We start from the raw sequence: 25,045 nt of genomic DNA on the forward strand, positions 1-25,045 counted from the left end.
ACTTTGTACGACCCCCTTTTGCCAACAAACAAGGTCTGGGGACTGAGATGGTCATGGGAGGAGCTTGATTTTGTGTCTGGTGAACCATTTCTGTGTAGACTTGGCCATATGTTTAGGGTCATTGTCTTGCTGAAAGACCCAGTGACGACCCATCTTCAGCTTTCGGGCAGAGGGCAACAGATTTTGATTTAAAATGTCCTGGTATTTCAAAGCATTCATGATGCCATGCACCCTAACAAGGTTCCCAGGGCCTTTGGAAGCGAAACAGCCCCACAGCATCACTGACCCACCCCCATACTTCACAGTGGGTATGAGGTGCTTTTCAGCATGCGCATCTTTCGTGGCACTCCAGACCCACTTAGTGTTTGTTGGCAAAAAGCTCAATCTTGGTCACATCTGACCAAACCACACGGTCCCAGTTGAAGCCTATATATATATATATTAGGGCTGTCAAAATTATCGCGTTAACGGGCGTCAATTAATTTTTTAAATTAATCCCGTTAAAAAATTTGACGCAATTAACGCACTTGGCCCAGCTCAGACAGATTTAAATGACAGAGGAGTGAAAGGCCCACTTGTTAATTGTGTTTTGCTGAGTTTTGCTGCCCTCTGCTGGCGCTTGGGTGCGACTGATTTTATAGTGTAAGTAATTATTGGGGGAGGGTCGTTATCGTTGGCGGCACGACCAGGTGCTGAAGACCATTGCTGAAGCCATAGCGAAAGCCGTAGCTAAAAACAACAGCAGCAAACAACAACCTGACAAGAGGAGGATAGCCTTTGTCAGGGCGGGAGAGCAGCTTCAGTCACAGCCCAAACCAGCTGCCGGGCTCCTCACCTCAGCAGTGGACTGGGTTCTCCAAGTGGACTTAGGCAAGCAACTCAAGTTTCCTGAACACATTTTGACAACTTCATTAAGACCAGACATTGTGCTTACGTCAGTATCGGCAAGGCAGGTGCTACTGATAGAATTGACAGTTCCCTGGGAGGACCGCATAGAAGAGGCGAATGAGCGGAAGCTGTCAAAGTACCAGGAGCTCGTTGAGCAATGCCAGAGAGGAGGGTGGAAAGCACGCTGTGAGCCCATTGAGGTGGGGTGTAGAGGCTTTGCCGGTCACTCACTATGCAAGGTGCTCACACTTCTGGGCATCACAGGTGCTGAGAAAAGGAAGGCGATCAAAACCACCATGGAGGCAGCAGAGAGAGCCTCCAGATGGCTCTGGATTAGGAGGAGCGATCTGTGGGCAAATGCTACTGGGACACAAGCTGGGGTCTGATCAACCCTGGCTGGGTCACCTAAGGGAGGGGGTATGATGTTGAAAGACCCGAAACCCCCAATGATCTCAGGAACATCACTGATGATGTGTCCCAGTGCATCCTAGGATGTATCTTACAATCATTGCCATCAACAATGGCGGGCTACAAGTTTATTTTTTGATTGAAAATTTTACAAATTTTATTAAAACGAAAACATTAAGAGGGGTTTTAATATAAAATTTCTATAACTTGTACTAACATTTTTCATAAAGAACTACAAGTCTTTCTATCCATGGATCACTTTAACAGAATGTTAATGATGTTAATGCCATCTTGTTGATTTATTGTTATAATAAACAAATACAGTCCTTAAGTACCGCATGCTGAATATATATATATCCATCTTGCGTCTTATCTTTCCATTCCAACAATAATTTACAGAAAAATATGGCATACTATATAGATGGTTTGAATTGCGATTAATTATGATTAATTAATTTTTAAGCTGTAATTAACTCGATTAAAATTTTTAATCGTTTGACAGCCCTAATATATATATATATATATATATATATATATATATATATATATATATATATATGTACATACTGTATATATACATACTGTATGTATATATATATATGTTTGTGTGTATATATGTGTGTGTGTGTGTGTGTGTGTATATATATATATATATATACTGGACTGTCTCAGAAAATTAGAATACACAATATTCTAATTTCCTGAGACAGTCAGGAAATTAGAATATTGTGTATTCTAATTTCCTGAGACAGTCCTGTATATATACACAGGACTGTCTCAAAAAATTAGAATATTGTGTATTCTAATTTCCTGAGACAGTCCAGTATATATATATATATATATATATATATATATATACACACACATACATACAGTGGGGCAAATAAGTATTTAGTCAGCCACCAATTGTGCAAGTTCTCCTACTTGAAAAGATTAGAGAGGCCTGTAATTGTCAAGATGGGTAAACCTCAACCATGAGAGACAGAATGTGGAAAAAAACCCCAGAAAGTCTGAGTTTGATTTTTAAAGAATTTATTTCAAAACTTTGAGTGGAAAATAAGTTTTCGGTCACCTACAAACAAGCAAAATTTCTGGCTGTCAAAGAGGTCTAACTTCTAACGAGGTCTAACGAGGCTCCACTCGTTACCTGTATTAATGGCACCTGTTTTAACTCATTATCGGTATAAAAGACACCTGTCCACAACTTCAGTCAGTCACACGCCAAACTCTTCTATGGACAAGACCAAAGAGCTGTCGAAGGACACCAGATACAAAATTGTAGAGCTGCACCAGGGTGAGAAGACTGAATCTGCAATAGGTAAAACGCTTGGTGTAAAGAAATCAACTGTGGGAGCAATTATTAGAAAATGGAAGACATACAAGACCACTGATAATCTCCTTCGATCTGGGGCTCCATGCAAGATTTCACCCCGTGGCGTCAAAATGATAAAAAAAAAAAAAAGTCCGTGTTGCCCAACGACAGCCCCAAAACATCACTGCTCTAGAGGAGATCTGCATGGTGAATGGGCCAAAATACCAGCAACAATGTGTGAAAAGCTTGTGAAGAGTTACAGAAAATGTTTGGCCTCCGTTATTGCCAACAAAGGGTACATAACAAAGTATTGGGTTGAACTTTTGGTATTGACCAAATACTTATTTTCCACCATGATTTGCAAATAAATTCTTTAAAAATCAAACAATGTGATTTTCTGTTTTTCCCCCCCCACATTCTGTCTCTTACGGTTGAGGTTTACCCATGTTGACAATTACAGGCCTCTCTAATATTTTCAAGTGGGATAAACTTGCACAATTAGTGGTTGACTAAATACATATTTGCCCCACTGTACATACAGTTTTTTTTGCTGGTCTGAATATAACAACATGCAAATATATTTGAATGTTCAGTTCAAATTCAAATAAAAAGGTCGTTTTGTGAAATAATATATTCTCTCTGTTTATATTTTTATAGCGAACACACAACGATGTCGTCTGAAGTGACGGGATGGCAAGACTGACTGTCAAATGGTTGCAAAGAGTAACAATAAGCAACAATCTAAGTAACAATCTTTTTAAATAAATGAACTATGTGTAACATTACAGTTTTTTTTTTCTTTTTTTAAAAAAATGTTTTTAAAATAACCATCAAAAATAAACAATACAAAATGAAGGTCAAAGTTTTTATTATATTTACACTGATCATAATTTCAATGAATCACTTTAATCATTCTTTAATCCTCTTTTACCACACATCTTGGGCTATGAAAATGTCTGATATATACAGCCATTAGTTTGGTTGGCACATGAAATATGAACATATGATCAAATTAAAATATTCAAATCAAGCTACGGTATAAAATTTGTAATTTTAAGTTTTAACTCGTGTCCTGAGGAATGAACTGATCTATGTGTGTAATATATTAATGAACACTAGAGGACGCCCTAAGACCAGCATGGAAACGAGAAGTGTCTTTCTGGTCGGAGCGGATGTGAAATTAATGACGTTGTCACAACAGATAGGTCCACACTGAAGACATAAAAAAAAGATGATAAACACGGCTTGGCTGTTGTTTTTGTTTTCCTTTAAGGTTTATGAATTCAAGCCATCGACTTGGAAAAAAACCCAAAAAAACTTAAAGCGTTTCTTTCATTTGACGTCATTACCGTTTTTTCCCAATTGGTGGAAATTTACCTGAGTAGGGTGGAAAATTTTAAAACCAGGAAGCAATGCCTTCAATGTGTGCGGAGACCAGTGGCAGCGTCAGTTAACAGTTCAAACATTCATCTGTAGCTACCGAGTACCTGAATGGTAAGCGGGGTATTTCCTCTCCTTATTGGGCCTTAAACTTATTTTAAATGTGGTCAACACATAAATTCTCCAGACCCACTTAGTGATAGAGCTCAATTTTGAGTGACATATTGAAATATAGACATAATGATTATACACTAAATAACCATGAAATGTTTTACGTTTTACTTCAAATGACACGTTTGTGCTTCAGGATGCAATGAAAGACCACTAGCGATACCTTTCGATCTATCCTGAACCCTCAGTCATAGGATTTGACGAGGTCCTACACATACCAAATGTTCAAAGTGAAATATTTCAGCGAAATGGCGTCAGACCTAAACAAAGTTCAAATGAACTACGACCGCCGGTTTGTAACGCGTGGCAGGGCAGGATGAGTGCATAAAAAGTAAATAAAGGACGCAGACTTCCACTTATGCACTTATAATACACAAAAAATAAATCAAATCCAGCTCAACCACTCGTCACTCAGGAGTGCAATTAACCACGCACACATGATCAAACTTGACTCCCAAAAAAGTAGCTAGAAACTGAAGAAGAAGACGAACATAAAGAGGCGCCACTGTGTGGTGGATGTCCTAAGGAACAAATAGTATCACAGAAGTGACCGTTACAGGCTCCCTAAATGACATGATAATCACACCCAAAGAGCGCACATGCTCCCTACCAGGAAACTCAGAACCAGGAAGAAACTATAAATGTGCAAATAAATAATCAGCCCTGAGACAAAATGTTACTGCTTGTATGATCCATGCCCAATTTTAGTGAGGGACAATGCGTGTAGTCTTGGGTGACCAAACGTCCTCTTTTGCCCAGACAAGTGCACTTTTCACGTCCTCGCCGAAGCGTCCGGCCGTGTTTTATAAATTAATGAAAATGTCCGGTTTTCATGATGTTTCACGGGACCAATTTGAAGAGAATACCTCCGGCCGCAGGGGGGCAGCGCCTGCCTGCGTTGATGTGGCTCCTACTAGTAGGTGGAGAAGGAGTAGTTCTTGTTTTTTGTTGGCAGTTTACCCCATGTATAATGGTGCATTACCACCATCTTCTGGGTTGACGGTTTGGCACGACTACAGTACAACTTGCAGACTACAATAAGGAGTAGTTCTAAGAGACGTTTATGCTGTTGTAATTTTTAAAAATATTTAGTTGGCACATTTTTTTTTTTTTTGTGGGGGAGGGCGTTTTTGTACTTGGATTATTTTTTAGGAACAATAAAGCCTGTTGAGTAAAAATTATTTCCATGTAACAAATAATATATACTATATGGTAATATACTAGTATATATATATTAGTGCTGTCAAAATTATCGCGTTAAAGGGAGGTAATTCATTTTTTTAGACAATCACGTTAAAATATTTGATGCAATTGACGCACATGCCCCGCTCAAACAGATTAAAATGACAGTAGTGTCATGTCCAATTGTTTTGTCGCCCTCTGCTGGCGCTTGGGTGCGACTGATTTTATGGGTTTCAGCACTTGTGTAATGATTGACATGAACAACTGCGAGCTACTAGTTTATTTTTTGATTGAAAATTTTACAAATTTTATTAAAAGGAAAACATTAAGAGGGGTTTTAATATAAAATTTCTATAACTTGTGCTAACATTTTATCTTTTAAGAACTACAAGTCTTTCTATCCATGGATCGCTTTAACAGAATGTTAATGTTAAAGCCATCTTGTTGATTTATTGTTTTAATAAATACAATACTTATGTACAGTATGTTGAATACAATACTTATGTACAGTATGTTGAATGTATATCTCCGTCTTGTGTCTTATCTTTCCATTCCAACAATAATTTACAGAAAAATATGGCATATTTTATAGATGGTTTGAATTATGATTAATTAATTTCCAAGCTGTGATTAACTCGATTAAAAATTTTAAGCGTTTGACATATATATATATATGTATACACACACACACACACACATATATATATATATATATATATATATATATATATATATATATATATATATATATATATATATATATGCAGTGGGGAGAACAAGTATTTGATACACTGCCGATTTTGCTGGTTTTCCCACTTGCAAGCCATGTAGAGGTCTGTAATTTGTATCATAAGTTCTCTTCAACTGTGAGGGATGGAATCTAATACAAAAATGCAGAAAATCACATTGTATAATTTTTAAATGATAAATTTGTATTTAACTGCATGAAATAAGCATTTGATACATTACCAACTAGTAAATATTTCGACTCTTAGTTCTTTTTTAAGAACCCCTCCTGTTCTCCACTCATTACCGGAAGTAACTGCACCTGTTTGAACTTTTTTTTACCTGTATAAAACAAACCTGTTCACATGCTCAAACAAATAAACTCCAACCTCTCCACAATGTCCAAGACCAAAGAGCTGTGTAAGGACATCAGGGATAAAATAATAGACCTGCACAAGGCTGGGATGGGCTACAGGAAAATAAGCAAGCAGCTTGGTGGGAAGGTAACAACTGTTGGAGCGATTATTAGAAAATGGAAGAAGTTCAAGTTGACGGCCGATCTGCCTCGTTCTGGGGCTCCATGGAAGATCTCGCCTCGTGGGGCATCACTGATCATGAGGAAGGTGAGGGATCAGCCCAGAACTACACGGCAGGACCTGGTCAATGACCTGAAGAGAGCTGGAGCCACAGTCTCGAAGAAAACCATTGGAAACACATAACGCCGTCATGGATTAAAATCCTACAGCGCACGCAAGGTCCCGCTGCTGAAGACAGTGCATGTCCAGACACGTCTGAAGTATGCCACTGACCATCTGGATGATCCAGAGGAGTAGTGGGAGAAGGTCATGTGGTCGGATGAGACCAAAATTGAACTTTTTGGTCTAAACTCGGCTCGTCGTGTTTGGAGGAAAAAGAAGGATGAGTACAACCCCAAGAACACCATCCCAACCGTGAAACATGGAGGAGAAAACATCATTTTTTGGGGCTGCTTCTCTGCCAAGAGTACAGGATGACTGCACCGTATTGAGGGGAGGATGGATGGGGCTATGTATCGCCAGATCTTGGCTGACAACCTCCTTCCTTCAGTGAGCGCCCTGAAGATGGGTAGTGGCTGGGTCTTCCAGCATGACAACAACCCAAAGCACACAGCCAAGGCAACTAAAGAGTGGCTCCGTAAGAAGCATCTTAAGATCCTGGAGTGGCCTAGCCAGTCATCAGATCTGAACCCGACAGAAAATCTATGGAGGCAGCTGAAAGTCCGTGTTGCCCGGCAGCAGCCCCAAAACCTGAAGGCTCTGGAGAAGATCTGCATGGAGGAGTGGGCCAAAATCCCTGCTGCAGTGTGTGCAAACCTTGTCAAGGACTACAGGAAACGTTTGGTATCTGTAATAGGAAACAAAGGTTTCTGTACCAAATATTAAGTTTGATTTTTGTGATGTACCAAATACTTATTTCATGCAATTAAGTGCAAATGTATTATTTAAAAATCATACAATGTGATTTTCTGTTTTTTTGTAGTAGATTCCGTCCCTCACAGTTGAAGAGAACTTATGATACAAATTACAGACCTCTACATGCTTTGCAAGTGGGAAAACCAGCAAAATCGGCAGTGTATCAAATACTTGTTGTCCCCACTGTATGTATAAATTTTCCTATCCTGAGGACGTAGGCACACTTTAAATATAAATGAAAGTGATATAGGCATCTTTGAGTGAACTTCAAGTAGAGTTCAAGTATATCGAGACTGGCCGAGTGTCCTCTTTTTTTGGAAATCAAAATATGGTCACCCTAGTGTAGTCAATTTTAAGCGAATGAATGAATCAATCAATCAATTTAGCAGTTTGTTTCGAAGGCTAAATCGAAAATTTGATAATATAGCTAAAAGAAATACATATGTGGCGTCGTTTGAATCTTGCTATAGGGTCTTGCGCTGTACGAGGAGCAATTTAAGAAAATACATAACTATAAGATAAATGCACTATAGGCAAGGCAAGGCAAATTTATTTATATAGCACAATCCAACACAAGGCAATTCAAAGTGCTTTACATCACATGAATATCATAAAAATCTCATTAAATCAATACAACGTAAAAAAACAAAGACAATCGAGAATGATACTGAGTTTGCCTTATTATGACACTGTGAGGACATGTTCTCACACCAATAGCTAACAGATTTTTTTTGTGTGACGTTCATAACCTCAAAATGTCATGATAAAAGTAAATATTTACCTGTATAGCACCTCCATAGCAAAAATGCAAGGGAAGCAAACGAAAAACCTTGTTCAGCAGTAAAAATTGCTTTATTATGCGCGACGACATATTCTTCATAACCTCAAAATGTCATTTTTCGGTGCATCGTAAACTGAGAATCCCTGTACAGTACTTTATCTTCACTCGGCACTAGTTTTCAAACTCGGTTATATGCAATGTTATTATATTTAACAGGTGACTTTTAAAAATCAAATGTTCCCTGGCTAACTCCTGCTTTCAATGGTGACGACATTTTCAGGTATGCTGTGAAAACATCCTTCGACTTTAATATTTGGGATAAGACAAAAGGACTGGACCGCAAGAGTTAACATCTTGCCTTAGCATTTTGCCAGTTGGTTGCCTGGGGCTTCATCAGATGGATGATCAGCTGCTTTCTATAAGGGCTCCAGTTGAGGTAAGCACGAGAAGCCATTTAAGTCCTGATAACATCACTACGTAAACACACACAGGCGCACACGCTCTACCGGACAGGTGTGAGAGCACTGACTGCTTAGTCTTCCCACAGCCGTTTAGAATGGCAGCCGGTGCTGACAGCACAGACAAACAGCATCAGAGTGAGTGAGGGGAAACAAACAACTGGTGGAAGGATGTGACAGTGTTTTTCAAGCAACCTAAAGCCAAAAGGGAACCTCTTTTTCTGCACTTGACAGTTGTGTAGTGTGCTCCTGATGAGAAACGCAACACATTCATTCAGTTAGATGATTAATGCGGGTTTCTTTTAAGATAAATAGGGAATATTTTATGCTAGTGGTAGTCAAACAGCAAAGAGGATCGAAGAAATACTTGGCTTTCCAAGTAACACTTGATCAATTTTGGAGGGGTGTTCAATTTTGAGCGTTTGATTGTATACGACATAAATCCTTACCTTCATTTTCAGACCAATACATATTTTTTCAAGGCCATTTTGGTGCTAATATTAATTTTACGGCTGTCAAAGGATTAAAAATTTTAATCGAGTTAATCACAGCTTAAAAATTAATTAATTGTAATTAGAGCTGAAACGAATTCTCGAGTAACTCGAGTTTAAAAACTGATCCGAGTAATTTTATTCACCTCGAGGAATCGTTTAATTTTGTCAGCTCTAAGCATCACACTTTGCCCGGACTCCTTTTAATGCGGAACAACGCGCTGATGTTATGTGCGTAGAAGAAGCAATCAAAAAAAATACCTTACTGCAGCCGACAGCCGTTACAAACTGCGCCAACGTTGCTAAAAACTACTCCCGCATGTTGCTACGGTGGTAGCAGGTAGTGTCTCATGCGTGTCATAGATATCACATGTACGTACAACTAGATGCGAAATGACCGACTCGGCGGCGTTAATAAAACAGCCGCCATCTTAAAGCAGTACACTTCTTAGCGCTGATAAATAAGATTAACGTTACTGTCACTCGCTCACGTAACGTTATCCCTGCGTAGGGCAAGGTTTCTATTCATTATGACCACTGTCGATGCGTGGCTAGCTCTTACATACGGGCTTTATTTAATCTGTGAAAACAGCGCTGTAGAGTGATTAGGGTGTAAAATAAAAACGTAATAATGCTAACTGTCAATTTTAGCTCACTAGTCATTGCTGGATAAAACACCAAGTAGCACTGGTGCCTAATGTGCTCCAATACAGCACAGCATTTATTTTGAACACTGCAAAAACTCAAAATCCTATCAGGACTTACAGTTTAGAGGTAACTTAAAACTTAACTAGAACTTATAGCTTGACACAAGTGGAAATTCAATTGAAACACGTGGGAAAAACACCTAACATTTAAGTGATGTCTGTTATCAAGCGTAATGACGTTTTTTGGGTAAGAAATATATATTTTATAAGCTCTAAAGTTTTTGGAGTGAAAGCAGTGCATTGGTGTTTTTATTCTAGTCACATCTGAGAGGCAACTGTTGGCTGTTTTCAACAATGTACATCGAAAATAAAGACATTGATTGACTGAAAGTGATTCAATATTAGATGTAATGTCTTGTTTTCTCATCTATATTTATAATTGTTCTTTACCCCCAAAAAATGTTTTATCCGATTACTCAATTAATCGATAGAATTTTCAGTCGATTACTCGACTACGAAAATATTTAATAGCTGCAGGCCTAATCGTAATTAATCGCAATTCAAACCATCTCTAAAATATGCCATATTTTTCTGTAAATTATTTTTGGAATGGAAAGATAAGACACAAGACTGATATATACATACAACGTACTGTATTTGTTTATTATAACAATAAATCCACATATGGCATTATTAACATTCTTTCTGTTAAAGGGATCCACGGAGAGAAAGACTTGTAGTTCCTAAAAAGATAAATGTTATAGTTACAAGTTATAGTAATTTTATATTAAAACCCCTCATGTTTTCGTTTTTCATAAAATTTGTAAAATTTTCAATCAAAAGTAGAGTTGATATAATAATACTAAGAATAAAAATAACAATAATAAGGATAGAGTGACCAGTCTGAGTAAGTTTGTGTATTTTGCATAACTATTTTGTTTGGGAATGCCAGTTCACTTTGCATTATTGTTTAACTGTGTGAGAATAGGGCCTCATTACTACAGACTGAAGTGCTTTTCTTTTTGTGAACATTATTTTTTTGAGAGATAGGAATATTATTTTTGTTGTGCTTTCACTAAATGATACTTATGTTTGTTGTGAAGGAGTTGCCGAAACATATGCCAATAAACGGCGCGGTCCAATCAACGCCTGTGTCCACTCCCCTTTATAATATATATCTATATATCTATACATTTCTTACCCAAAATACAACAAGAGACACATAATTGCCACTAAAAGAAAGAAAACTTACAGAAATATGTGTGGAGCACAAATAGCACAATGCAACAGCATAAACGTCTCACAACTACTAATTCTCCCACTATTAGAAGGAATAACATTGGTATGTCACGGCACTGCCCCCAAGCGGCTGGTGGCATTCTCTTCACTCTTAATGTGCATAAACGGCGTCATTGTAATGTTTGAGGCAATGCGTGAGCGGGTCATTCAGTGCATGCGTTAATTGTGTCAAATATTTTAACGTGATTAATATAAAACATTAACTCATTTGCTCCCAGAAACGTACAAAGACGTTGTATTTTTAAATGCTTAACTGTCCCACAAACGTAATTATACGTCTTTTGCGTTTTTTTGTACAAGAAGCATCTAGAGCTTCCGATCTATCGCCGAAACAAAAAACAAGCCTTAAAACCAATTTTAAAGCAATAAAACTGGCCACTGGAGGGCAGTAGCGCATCTGTTAAGACCTCACAACCCAATTCAAACAGTACAACTTTATTAGGGAAGTTAGCAGAGCCTCTCCGCAGCTTGCTGCTCAGGTCCACCGCACGCTCGAGTGTCCTGCACGGAAACACACACGGCCAAACCAGTTCCCCCCCAGGAACGTAAGTTCCCCAGGCAAACGAGACAGTGGTCACCACAAAAAAAAGACCAAAAAAAATCCATCTTTACGAGACAGTCGGCAATGAGGGAAAAGTTTAACCGCTTTCGCAGCCACCAAGCGTCATCTCTCAGTTAGATAAGTGTGAATAAATTGTTACTTTGCTATCAAAAGCTCTATTTGGCTGGTTGTTCATGTTATTTTGTTAAAGGAAAATATTATTCAGATGTTTGGGATGTCACTGAAGCAAAAAATAGCCGTGTTAAAGTCAAAGTTATGTTTGAAATTTTTGCGTTTACAAAAAGCTCATTTTCTCCGTTTTTTTCATCAGAAATTGGAAAATTGCTCAAACTAAGCTATTTTCTAATGCTGATTTCTAAAGAATGGAAAAAGATATGAACTTTTTTTTCTGCTGAAAGAAGAGAGTCAAATCTTTCTTTTGGTGGGTTCCATGTTTATATAGCAATAGAACAGAATTTTTTGTGCGCCTTGCAAAATCAGTCAAAATCCAGTAAAATGGCCGGGAGCGAAGGGCCTTGCTCCGGTGAAAATGGCTGGGAGTGAATGAGTTAATTACCGCCCATTAACGCGATAAATTTGACAGCCCTAACTAATTTACGACAAAATATTTTTCCTTAATACTACAAACGCCAACTGTTTTTGGCAATTTAAAAAAAGCAAATTAACCCCATAAAGACCTGGAATAATAAATAGCCTCGGGACCACTGCTCTACATGACCCAAAATGTAATGTCTCCATACCCTATGTCGAGGGTCAGCAACATGCGGCTCTAGAGCCACATGCGGCTCTTTAGCGCTGCCCGAGTAGCTCCCTGGAACTTTTTTTTAAAAAAAGTTTGAAAATTGATGGGTGAGGGAAATATATTTTTGGGTTTAATATGGTTTGTGTCAGAAGACAAACATCACACAAACATTCTTCTAATTAATTAATATTGTAATGAAATTAAACTTGAGGCGGATTGGTGCATCAAAGTAGTCACGTGGTGCGACATTCTCTATAGCAGGGGTGGGCAAACTATTCCACAAAGGGCCGCAGTGGGTGCGGGTTTTTGTTGCAACCCATTAAGAGGACACATTTTCACCAATCTGCTGTTTTACAAGTGCAATCAGTCGATTGCAGTCAGGTGCTTCTCATTTCTGCTGAAACCTCATTGGTTATACTATCTGTGCTGGGTCAGTTGGAACAAAGACCAGGACCCACTGCGGCCCTCGAGGACTGGTTTGCCCACCCCTGCTCTATAGGCTGCACTGCAGGGAAAACATTTAATCATGAAGGGTCATTATGTACAATTTAGTTATTTTGATAGTGGCTAATGTAGATATATACAGCATGTGTTGCCTTCATTATAAGGCTTTTAATTTTTTGCGGCTCCAGACGTATTTGTTTTTTGTTTTACTGGTCTAATGTGGCTCTTTCAACATTTTGGTTTGCCGACCCCTGCCCTATGTGGATGCTACGTCTCAGTTATAATTATTTGTACAGGTTGAAAGCCTGTCAAGTCAAGGCTCATGTTGTTGTTGTTGTTTTTGTTTGTGGTGTGTACAAGTTTTTTTTTTTTAATCTATTCCTCTAGATTACTTAATTCGTATTTTAAATTGAATGGATCACAATGAGATTTGGTAGGTAAACGTATACTCATCGATCTCTGGAGCCTGATTTAAGCTAAATAAATGTGTCTGGGCTTATTAATTAATTACAGACTTATTGTTACCTGTAGGTTATTGTTACCTGTAGTTTTGGAACTGATCCTCATAAAGCTCGGCAGCCGTATTCCATGGGTCAACGGCCATCGTACCTCGTAACTATTTTCCCTCTGAATAATTTGTACACAATTAAACAGTGACTATAAAATATGAACTGGTCACAGCATTCAGCCTCTATTTGCACATTAGTGCTTTATTTATTTATTTATTTTTTAAATTCTTAATCATAAATAAATGATAAAATTTAATAAAATGTAATGTAAACAATATTACTAACATTAAAATGAATATTAACCAGAAATGCACTGTGGTTTTAGCCCCCAATAATTTTTTGGGGGGTCCAGCTCAGATGTAATGAGAAATAAGGACTACTAATATCACAGTAAAGTTAATTTTATATTATTGTATTTTTAAATTTCGTAGTATTGTATTGAACTCATTGCCCGCCATTGACAACATAGACATCAAGTTCATTTAAACTCTGAGGACTGGCTGTGAATTTTAATTAGAGGAGCAACATCTAATCGACAGCTGATCGATTAGAAAATTAATCGACAACTATTTTGATAACCGATTAATCGTTTAGGACCTTCTTCACCTTAAACATGTACGAATCCTTGAAATTACAACATACTGTATATAGAACTTCTCAGTTGTAAATATAATCAAAATTCCTTATATATTTTTGTTAAGTCAAAGTAGGACATGAACAAAAATCTGCTTTTACTTTGGGAAAACAACAATTCACATTTTTTTTTGCCAATTTTCGGACATCTTACTGTCTAAACTAGCTTCTTAATAAAGCTGCAACAACTAATTGATTAAATCGATTAATAAATTTGTTGCCAACGAATTTGATAGTTGATACAGTTGACGGAAATAGCCATTTTGTCTTGATTGCTACCTACAACATGTGGAAAACAAGGTAAATTGTGAAGGTAATGGAAAGAAGTAACATTTATCCGTTTGTTGCTGATCTAATGCTAATCTTTCTGTGCCGTTGGCGGCGCTAGACGTCCTATCCATTTTGACTGGGAGGGTTAGGACTGGTCATTCATTGTTAGCTTTTCCCAGTCAAAATGGATCGGATATCTATTGCCCTCAATGGAAACCAATGAGTTCGGTAAGTGTCTTATAAAGGGTTAACTTTGTTTGTGGCATTGAACATGTGTATTTATATGGTTCATGGAGCACCCAGTCTCAGCAGCATTTGTTAAAAGTTGAATGGAAACGGATACATCCCCTAAGTTTTTCAAAATAACCTTGAAATATTCATCTTTTGCTATCAAAAGTTCCGTTTCTTCTTGTGTGTGTGTGTGTATGTTTGTGTGCATGGAGGAAGTCAGCCATAAAGGCGTGGGAAAGTGATAAGATCAGAGAAGTGTGGCTGGGAAAAGATTTTCCCTCGCCCGGATCCACCACGTCTTCTACTTTCACCTTCCTTCTCTCTTTCAGTCTTTCTCTTTCTGTGTTCCTGGCTCTTTTTGCCTAACAAACAGATCAGAACCATGATGATTAACACTAACAGTTGGCAGTGGCTGGCCACATCACATATCAATGCTTATATTCTCAGTATGATGGATGACAGTTTACTGCGAACCTAAAATCACTCGCGGATTCTGCACTGGTCCATTGTGGTGAAGAAGGAGCAGAGCCAAAAGGCAAAGCTCTGGACTCATTATCCGCCCTGTGCTCCATCGCAGGTCGCTGGCTGGGCGCCGGTGTATCAGCTGGGTGTTGCCTGCACCGGCGGGGGACCCTGCCCTGCCCAGAGCTTGGTGGGCCACTCGGGGTCCCGTGGCATGCTGTGCCGTGCCGGTTGGGGGGCTGCGGCTGTATGATATGTTAAATATTGCTATTGATCCTGAAAATATAAGTGATTATCTCTGCATTTGGTTATTTTTGTGAATCTAGCATTTGGTGATTTTTGTGAATCTAGTGTCAAATCTGACAATTTTATAGCCATTTTAAGGTTTGTTATACTCATATAAAAAAATAATTAATCGGGATTTTATAAGGGAACGACTTTGAATTTTTGATGCCGCTGCTCATGGAGACTCATATATGCCTAAGGTAGGTGCCTGTTTTGGTTTTAGGTCGGTAGCAGCTTTGGTTTTGAAAATCTTTGTATTCGCACGTTTTTGAAAATAGGCCCCCTACGAATCGGCCTTATGCCCCGTGTCATGTCGTATATTCATGTATATTATGAAGTCGATGTCCCAATAAAAAAAAAAAAAAAAAAAAGAAAACATAGATGTATTGGAATATATATATGTAAATATGATATATAACTTACATCTCATGCAGTTCTATTAAGTGTTCTGGTATAGGAAGAAAAATAAATAAATAAAAATACAGAACCTAAATATGACATACAGTTGTGGTCAAAAGTTTACATACACTTGTGAAGAACATAATGTCATGGCTCTCTTGAGTTTCCAGTTATTTCGACAACTCTGATTTTTCTCTGATAGAGTGATTGGAACAGATACTTCTTTGTCACAAAAAACATTCATGAAGTTTGGTTCTTTTATGACTTTATTATGGGTGAACAGAAAAAAGTGATCAAATCTGCTGGGTCAAAAATATACATACAGCAGCGCTAATATTTGGTAACATGTCCCTTGAACATTTTCACTTCAATTAGGCGCTTTTGGTAGCCATCCACAAGCTTCTGGCAAGCTTCTGGTTGAATCTTTGACCACTCCTCTTGACAGAATTGGTGCAGTTCAGTTAAATTTGATGGCTTTCTGACATGGACTTGTTTCTTCAGCATTGTCCACAAGTTTTCAATGGGGTTTAAGTCAGGACTTTGGGAAGGCCATTCGAAAACCTTAATTCTAGCCTGATTTAGCCATTCCATTACCACTTTTGATGTGTGTTTGGGGTCATTGTCCTGTTGGAACACCCAACTGCGCCCAAGACCCAATCTTCGGGTCTTGCACGGCAGCCTCTCAGTCCATGGAGATGCAAAACACGCTTGACTGTGAACACTGACACCTGTGTTCCAGCAGCTTCTAAGTCTTGGCAGATCTGCTTTTTGGTGATTCTCGGTTGAATCTTCACCCTCCTGACATATTTTCTCTCAGCAGCAGGTGATAGCTTGCGTTTTCTTCCTGATCGTGGCAGTGACAAAACAGTGCCATGAACTTTATACTTACAAACAATTGTTTGCACTGTTGCTCTTGGGACCTGCAGCTGCTTTGAAATGGCTCCAAGTGACTTTCCTGACTTGTTCAAGTCAATGATTCGCTTTTTCAGATCCATATATGTATATTTTTGACCCAGCAGATTTCATCACTTTTTCTGTTAACCCATAATAAAGTCATAAAAGAACCAAACTTCATGAATGTTTTTTGTGACAAAGAAGTATCTGTTCCAATCACTGTATCGGAGAAAAATCAGAGTTGTGGAAAAAACTGGAAACTCAAGAGAGCCATGACATTATGTTCTTCACAAGTGTATGTAAACTTTTGACCACAACTGTACTGTACATGCCCAAAATCCAAGAGCTCCAAAATAAGAGCTGCATCAGTTATGCAAAACCAATATGCTCAGATTTAACTGAAACTAGATAAATATTATAGTTTAGTTTAGGGCTAGGTGATTTTAAGATCAAGACCGAAGATTAGATTAGATCATTTTTAAATGTTTTCATTTTTTCATTTTTAAGTCGATTTCCATGATTTGCTGTGTCAAATTTAATCCACCATATAGCAGATTTTGAACAGTCTCTCAGAAAGGGTCCATTGATGATGGTTTTCAAGCGGTTGTTACACTTCAGATGAGGCCAACTGTGAAGCTAAATATATACTGTAACAGAGAAAATAACGTGCTCTAAAATACATATTTAATTTTTTGAGGCTGTAATGGCTTAATGTTAAATCTAAAAGGGAAGACACCATTATATAAATACTTATCGTTATGGTTATGGTGTTACACTTATATAGCGCTTTTCCACCTTTCAAGGCGCTCAAAGCGCTTTACACTATCTATTACTAGGGTTGTTCTGATCATGTTTTTTTGCTCCTGATCCGATCCCGATCGTTTTAGTTTGAGTATCTGCCGATCCCGATATTTCCCGATCCGATTGCTTTTTTTTTTGCTCCCGATTCAATTCCAATCATTCCCAATAATTATTCCCGATCATATACATTTTGGCAATGCATTAAGAAAAAAATGAATAAAACTCGGACGAATATATACATTCAACATACAGTACATAAGTACTGTATTTGTATATTAAATCCTCAAGATGGCATTTACATTATTAACATTCTTTCTGTGAGAGGGATCCATGGATAGAAAGACTTGTAATTCTTAAAGGATAAATGTGACTTTGTATATTATGACTAAATATTGCCATCTAGTGTATTTGTTGAGCTTTCAGTAAATGATACTGTAGCCGTTTAACTGTTCTGCCCAAATGCATGATGGGAAGTGCAACCATGACTGCGTAGTGGCACCAATTGATATATCTTCTCTGCGTTGGGAAATAACATAGGGTGTTAAGAAAAAGATCAACTACTACCTTTCTTCCCCACATTGCTTCCCACGATATTTCTAATTGTTGAGAGAGGGATAGTAAGGCTTTAGCCAATTAAATAAGAGCTCCAAAGGCTGCCAAAATTCACTCTACTCATTTTACGCTGCCTTTTAGCTCTATATATAGGTAAAATGGTGCCATTATAGATTGAACGCGACAATTCGTGAGTGGGTCGTGCAGCGCATGCGTTAATCGCGTTAAATATTTTAACGTGATTAATTTAAAAAAAATTAATTACCACTGTAACGCGATAAATTTGATAGCCCTACATTAAGCCAAAACTAAAGACTCTAGATGAGTGTAAGTCATTTTGTCTGTAACGTTAAATACAATTAGAAAATGATTTAATTAAAAAATCTATATATATTAAAAAAGGCATGTCCGATATTTTTTGCCGATTCCGATACTTTGAAAATGACGTGATCAGACCCGATCGATCGGGACATCTTTACTTATTAAAAAAAACTGTAGAAACCAAGTTTTTTAAAAAAAAAATTGAAATCGAGATCGGACAATCTGGGGGCGGGGGGGTTCTCCATATTGCCCAGCCCAAGTGTGGATTTATTATTTTTACATTCATACCCATGACAGCTATAAACGTCCACTGCACAATCTGTAGATTGCAAACTATATGTTTATCTGATTGCATTTTAAACATACACTAATTCATTACTTAATGAGTCAGTGTGCTTTTTACTTGGAGTTGTGTGAAATGAGAAAGTGTGTTTGTGTGCCACTAAGGGGCGAGCACAGCAGGTTAGTCCCACACAGCAACGCCTCCGTGCTGGCAGCCATCTTGGAAGAGATGGTATTACCCTGGCATGTTTTTTTGTGCGTGTTCTCATATGTGTGGGTGCTCTCCGTCTCCAATTCACATGCTTCCCATCTCCACCCCCAACCCCCCAATTTACTCCTTTCTTGCAGCTCAGGAAGCTCAGCCACCCCTCCTTTTCATTTTATTTTTTAAACAACGGCCCCCCACCCTTTCCCCTCATTCTGCACCTCAGCTCATTTAAATGAATTAACACGCCTTCCCTTGTCTGTGAAGAATCCTCCTGTCGACATTACACGCTCTCACATACGCCGCAAGCATCACGCATGATCGCTTAAAGGCTCGCCGTTCGCCACCCGCCCGTTAATACACTGCAGCAAAGTGTGTGCCATTCATATTTGCCCAATGCGGAGCCTCGTTTGAAGGCGGTGCCATGCAGATTTGGTGGTGGGGAAAAAAAAGGCTTTTTGCAGCTCATTACTTCCTCTTGATACAAACCTGGGCTAAGTAGGTTTCTAACATGGCACATTGCCTAATTTTCAAGCTGTACATGGCTCTCGAACACTCTTCGTTGCTAAACGTATGACCTTGCAAGGAGTCGTACAGCAGTTTGCGCTCTTCCCAATTCCCCCCTTGTCAATGGGCGGCATGCGCATTAATGTTGGCAACATTAGCGCTAATGTGATCCTAGCGTGTTGTGGGGGCCTGAGGGGGAAGCACTGATTGTCTGAGCATTAACATCCACATTAACATGTCTCATCACGCTCACGTCTTAGCCACCCTGCCCTCCTCGAATGGCGTTTCCCGCCCCTCCCCTCTTCTTCTATCTGCATCCCTAGCTCCAGGCAACCAGCGATGGCACCAATGATGGAGATGAGTCATTTTTTTTTTTGGGTGTAGAGCCATCTTGGGCCCCATCTCTCCCTAGTGACACTTATAGGAGCTGCTTGGCTTTTTTATCAAGACGTATGTCAACCCCGATGATGATCACTGTCTGACAAAGAGTATACAACCTGCTTGGTGCTGTCAGGCCCACTTATATCAGCCCTTTGACCAGCATACTGCCTCTTGCAGCCCTGGCCGCACACGTCCTGCTTTCCTGCAGGGTGCAGTTAAATGTGTTGTCAATGAGTGAGCGAAAGGAAGCGCATGATACTCTTGACACATTACATTGCCCTCGCATTTGTAAACAAGCATGTCTGTCCTACTCACCTAAATAGAGAAGCTTTATTAATGGGATAGCATTTGGGTTCGGTACAGGATATAGCAGTGGTTCTTAACTTGGGTTCGGTGAGTAAGTCTCGGGTTCGGTGAAGGTAATGAAACGCAGAGCCCTATTTTCGTACGCTGTTTAAATCTAGGCAAAGTGGCTTTTTAGACTACGTTTTGGACTGGTTTGCTCTCAATTTACAGGCTTAATCAATTTGTTTTAACTGCTAGTCCTCGATCTGATGGGAGGGGGAACTGGTTTGCTCAGTGGAAGGTTGACTTGCACTTGTTATGAGAGAATACAACAGACCATTGGGCAGCATGGTCTCAAATTTGACCTTTTTCTAAAACATGCTGTCAAAGCGAGAATAATTTTGAAGGGGAATTTGCTAAATTATTAGCTTGCTAGCTTTGATATATCCGTTTTGAATTTTGAAAAAAAAAAGCTTTAGTATCTAATTCCAAAGGGTTCGGTGAATCCACATGGGGAACTTGTGGGGTTCGGGAAGGTTAAGAAACACTGGTATATAGTATATTAGTGCCACCCTGATCCGATACTTAGTATTGGTATAGCTGTCCAACACGGCTATTTTTGAGTGAGATACAACACCGGAATGGGTCACAGGATGGGTATGGAAAATGTATTCATGTGTTTTCAGATCTGTCGTGGTTTTCCGCAGCTGTAAATAAAAAATACTCGGCAAATATGTCTATTGGGTGGAACTCCAAACCGGATTCGGTTGAAGTTGGGAAATTGTGTAAAATGTAGATAAAAACAAAATACAATAATTTGAAAATCCTTTTCAACCTATATTCAGTTGAATACACTACAAAGACAAGATATTTAATGCTCAAACTCATAAGCTTTATTTTATTTTTCAAATAATTAGAATTTCATGGCTGCAACACGTGCAGTACAAGTTGGGAAAGGGCATGTTTACCACTTGGTTACATCACCTTTCCTTTTAATAACACTCAAACGTTTTGAAAGAGAGGAGACCAATTCTCTTAGCTTCTGATATGGAATTCTTTCCCATTCTTGCTTGATGAACCGTTTCAGTTGTTCAAGTCACCCATGCCACGGGAACTAATGCACCCCCATACCATCACAGATGCTGGCTTTTGAACTTTGCGTTGATAACAGTCCGGATGGTCCGCTTCCTCTTTGGTCCGGAGGACACGACGTCCAGTGTTTCCAAAAACAATATGAAAAGTGGACTCATCAGACCACAAAACACTTTTCCATTGTGCATCAGTCCATTTTACATGAGCTCGGGCCCAGAGAACCCGACAGCATTTCTGGATGTTGTTCATAAACGGCTTTTGCTTTGCATGGTAGAGTTTTAACCCGCACTTACTGATGTAGTGAGGAACTGTATTTACTGACAGTGGTTTTCTGAAGTTTTCCTCAGCCTGTTTGGTGATATCCTTTACACACTCATGTCGGTTTTTAAAGCAGTGCCGTCTGAGGGATCGAAGGTCACGGTCATTCAGTCTTGGTTTCCGGCCGTGGCGCTTACGTGCATTGATTTCACCAGATTCTCTGAACCTTTTGATAAAATGGACCATAGATGTTGAAATCCCTAAATTCCTTACAATTTTGCTTTGAGAAATGTTCTTAAACCGTTCAACTATTTTCTCACGCAGTTGTGGACAAAGTGGTGAACCGCGCCCCATCCTTGCTTGTGAATAACTGAGCATGTTTGGGGATGCTCCTTTTATGGTACCCACCTGTTCCCAATTAGCCTGATCACATGTGGGATGTTCCAAATAGGTGTTTGATGAGCTTTTCTCAGCTTTCTCAGTATTTTTTGCCAGCTTTCCCAACGTCTACTGGATGTGTTGCAGCCATGAAATTCTAAGTTAATTATTATTTGGCAGAAAACAATTAAGTTTATCAGTTTGAACATTAAATATGTTGTCTTTGTAGTGTATTCAATTGAATATGGGTTGAGAAGGATTTTCAAATTGTTGTATTTTGTTTTTATTTACATTTTACACAATTTCCCAACTTCAACCGAATCCGGTTTGTACTTGAAGCCAGTGATATTAAACGAGCATCGTGTAATATTTGTAAACAGAATTTCTCCAGGGCTTACTTTAAAGGAACTAAACAGAATTTTTAGAGTTAATTTAAAATACTTTTCTACTCCATGCATGCTCCACCAATGTCCTGAGCCCAGAGTCATAGTATACAGAGCCCTGACATTTGAACTGAGACTGCTCCAAAAAGCCCTTTTTCTTGCCTTCAATAGAGAGCCTTCGGGTCGAACCCTCTGGGCGAACACATGCACTATGCACGTCCACGTGCACCCCCCCCCCCCCCCCGCCCCCCGCCAGCAGCGCTGTTTCATTGAGCCTCTGAGTAGTCTCCGGTCGGCAAAAGCACTTTTCTAACTCACTTAAGATTAGCTACCACTTGTTTTTGGCAGACCTTTTAATTTTAGTCTTAGTCTTTTGGACGATAATACTTTATAGTCTTATTCATCTCAAAATGTCTTTGTCTAGTTTTTGTTGAAGAATACTTAAGACTAATTTAGTCTAGTTTTAGTTCACGTCTACTAAAAATGTTTTAGTCTGTAAAATAAAAACATTTCACTCCAAAATAAATTAATAAATGAAGGTTTCCAACTATTTTGAATGAATAGTTCATTATTTTCAATACCCACTTGGATGCCACGAACTGTATATAAAAAAAAATAAAATAAAATAAATGTCCGAGAGTTTAAGAGGACGCTCGCCGTTAGCATTACAGTAATGCTAACGCGAACTTGAATGCTATGCTAAAGCTACAGGTTACATTTAGTGTGTGATGATCACTCAGCACAGACCTTTTAGGCTAAAGCAACATTACATATTCTCTCTGGCCAAGATAAGAAAAAAAATACCGTTTGTGCAAGACTGGAGACTGGTTGCGGGTGTTGGACAGTGATGGTGCGTGGGTGTTTGTGTGTGATTCGGTGCATGTGTGTGTTCCACCTGTTACATAATAAAAAGTGGAGGCAGAGTGTGTTGCTTCTACTGCCACTCTAGAGCGGCTCTTCAGTGGGAGTGAGAGAAGCCACAGCTCGCCTCAGCTCTCTTTCACAAACAGGATTTGGTTGTGTGTAGTTTTTTTTTGCATCTCAAACATCACAGTTCACCTCACATTTGAACACAGAAGCCGTAATGGATGCTACTCAAGTAGTCTCTCTGCTTAGCCCTAACCTGAAGAGCCTTTTTTTTGTAATTAAAACTTGAACATTAAATTGTCCTCATTCGACAGAAGCCAATTATTTTTGGATGCTGGTTGTTCTGTGATTTTATTCAAACGTATCATAATTCCCAGAGGGTGAACCTATGTTAAGTTCACAATAGTACTTTAAATAAAAGACAATTGATTGCAGTGAAGAAAAGAAAAATATGTTAACAATTTAACACTTGACGTGTCGGCAGGCGACACGTTTACGCATTTCACGTGAAAGATTCCTCCAGTTTTTAATATTGCAATATATATCGCAAACCCCAAAAAACTCGCAATGTATGTTTTTCCCCTAATATCGTTATTGTCCAATGCAGATTCTTGACTCTTGACACCTTTTCCAATGCGTATTCTTGACTCTTGACAACGTGATGATGCTGGAACTTTTCTTTGGTGCTGTTCCAGTGAGATTTACAAAGATGACTGCCTGAAGAAGACATCAAAATTCCCTCAGTTCTTGATGATATGGGGCTGCATGTCAGGCAAAGGCACTGAGGAGATGGCTGTGGTTAAATCTTCAATAAACTCACAAGTTTACATTCCAATTTTAAACAGATTTCTTATCCCTTCAATTGAAAATATGTTTGTCATTTTCCAAGATGACAATGCATCATGCCACAGAACTAAAACTAAAAAAGTATTCCTTGGAGAAAGACTCATCCAGTCAACGTCATGGCCTGCAAATAGCCCAGATCTCAACCATATTGATAACCTGTGCTGGAAATGGAAAAAAATGGTCCACAGCAAGGCTCCGACCTGCAAGGATGATCTGGCAACTGCAATCAGAGAGTTGGCACCACATTGATGAAGAATACTCATCAGGTCCATGCCTCAGAGACTGAAAGCTGTCATAAAAGCCAGAGGTGGTGCTACTAAATATTTGAGATGTGTTTTGATGCTTATTTCTTTGTTTGTTTCTCATGATTCCATAGTTGTTTTCCTCAGAATGGAGTGATTCCATATATATTTCCCTGCACCTGCTCTGTAAAATTAACATTTACTGACCACCACAATGTTTTTATATTCATTTCTTTTAGTGTTTCTTAATGCTAAAGAGTTGCACTTTTGAACTAATTCATTTTTTCAAGCTTTTTATCTGAGTTTGTTCTACATGATAAAATGTCTGAGTGCTCGTCCAAGACTGGTGATTCCATACTTTTTGCTAGGGGTTGTAGATGAAGTGGCTCAGACATCTGATTAGGATGCCCCCTTGGTTGCCCCCTGGTGAGGTGTTTTGTGCATGTCCCACTAGGAGGAGGCCCTAGAGTCATTCCAGGACATGCTGGGTGGACTCCGTTGCACGGCTGGCCTTTAAATGCCTCTGGGTCCCTCCGGAGGAACTGGATGAAGTTGCCGGGGAGCAGAAAGTCTGGGTTTCCCTCCTGAAGCTGCTCCTCCAGCAATCCGACCTCGCTTATCGTGGTAGAAGATGGTATGTTATGGTAGCTGCAAAATAAATATTAATAAGCAACGTTTGGTTTCTATAAATCACTAAAGTGTTCGCTTGCCTTAATGATCAGTCCTAAAATACAGTATTCTGTGGAAATCACAATGTTTCATCACTCTAAAATAAGTTCACCTGTTTTGAAAGTTTACCTCTGAGACAGATGCACCTCACTCGCAGAGGTGGGTAGTAACGCGTTTCATGTACTCAGTTACATTTACTTGAGTAACTTTTTGAGAAAAATGTACTTGTAAGAGTAGTTTTACTAAGCCATACTTTTTACTTTTACTTGAGTAAATTTGTGAAGAAAAAAACGCTACACTTACTCCGCTACTTTGGGCTACACATGCAGGAGTCATTACATTTTTCATCTT

The 25,045-nt window shown here is 38.9% G+C and overlaps 1 long non-coding RNA gene across 1 annotated transcript; it reads left to right on the top strand.

Annotated features, from left to right (window-relative positions):
• Positions 1-3,921: 3,921 nt before the first annotated feature.
• LOC130917345 (uncharacterized) lies at positions 3,922-24,740 on the top strand. The gene is made up of 3 exons (XR_009063449.1): positions 3,922-4,102; positions 8,580-8,735; positions 24,480-24,740. It is a non-coding gene; the product is annotated as an uncharacterized LOC130917345 (long non-coding RNA).
• The last annotated feature ends 305 nt before the right edge of the window (positions 24,741-25,045 follow it).

Source organism: Corythoichthys intestinalis, chromosome 6 (assembly GCF_030265065.1).
Source record: "Corythoichthys intestinalis isolate RoL2023-P3 chromosome 6, ASM3026506v1, whole genome shotgun sequence".
NCBI classification, from domain to species: domain Eukaryota; kingdom Metazoa; phylum Chordata; class Actinopteri; order Syngnathiformes; family Syngnathidae; genus Corythoichthys; species Corythoichthys intestinalis.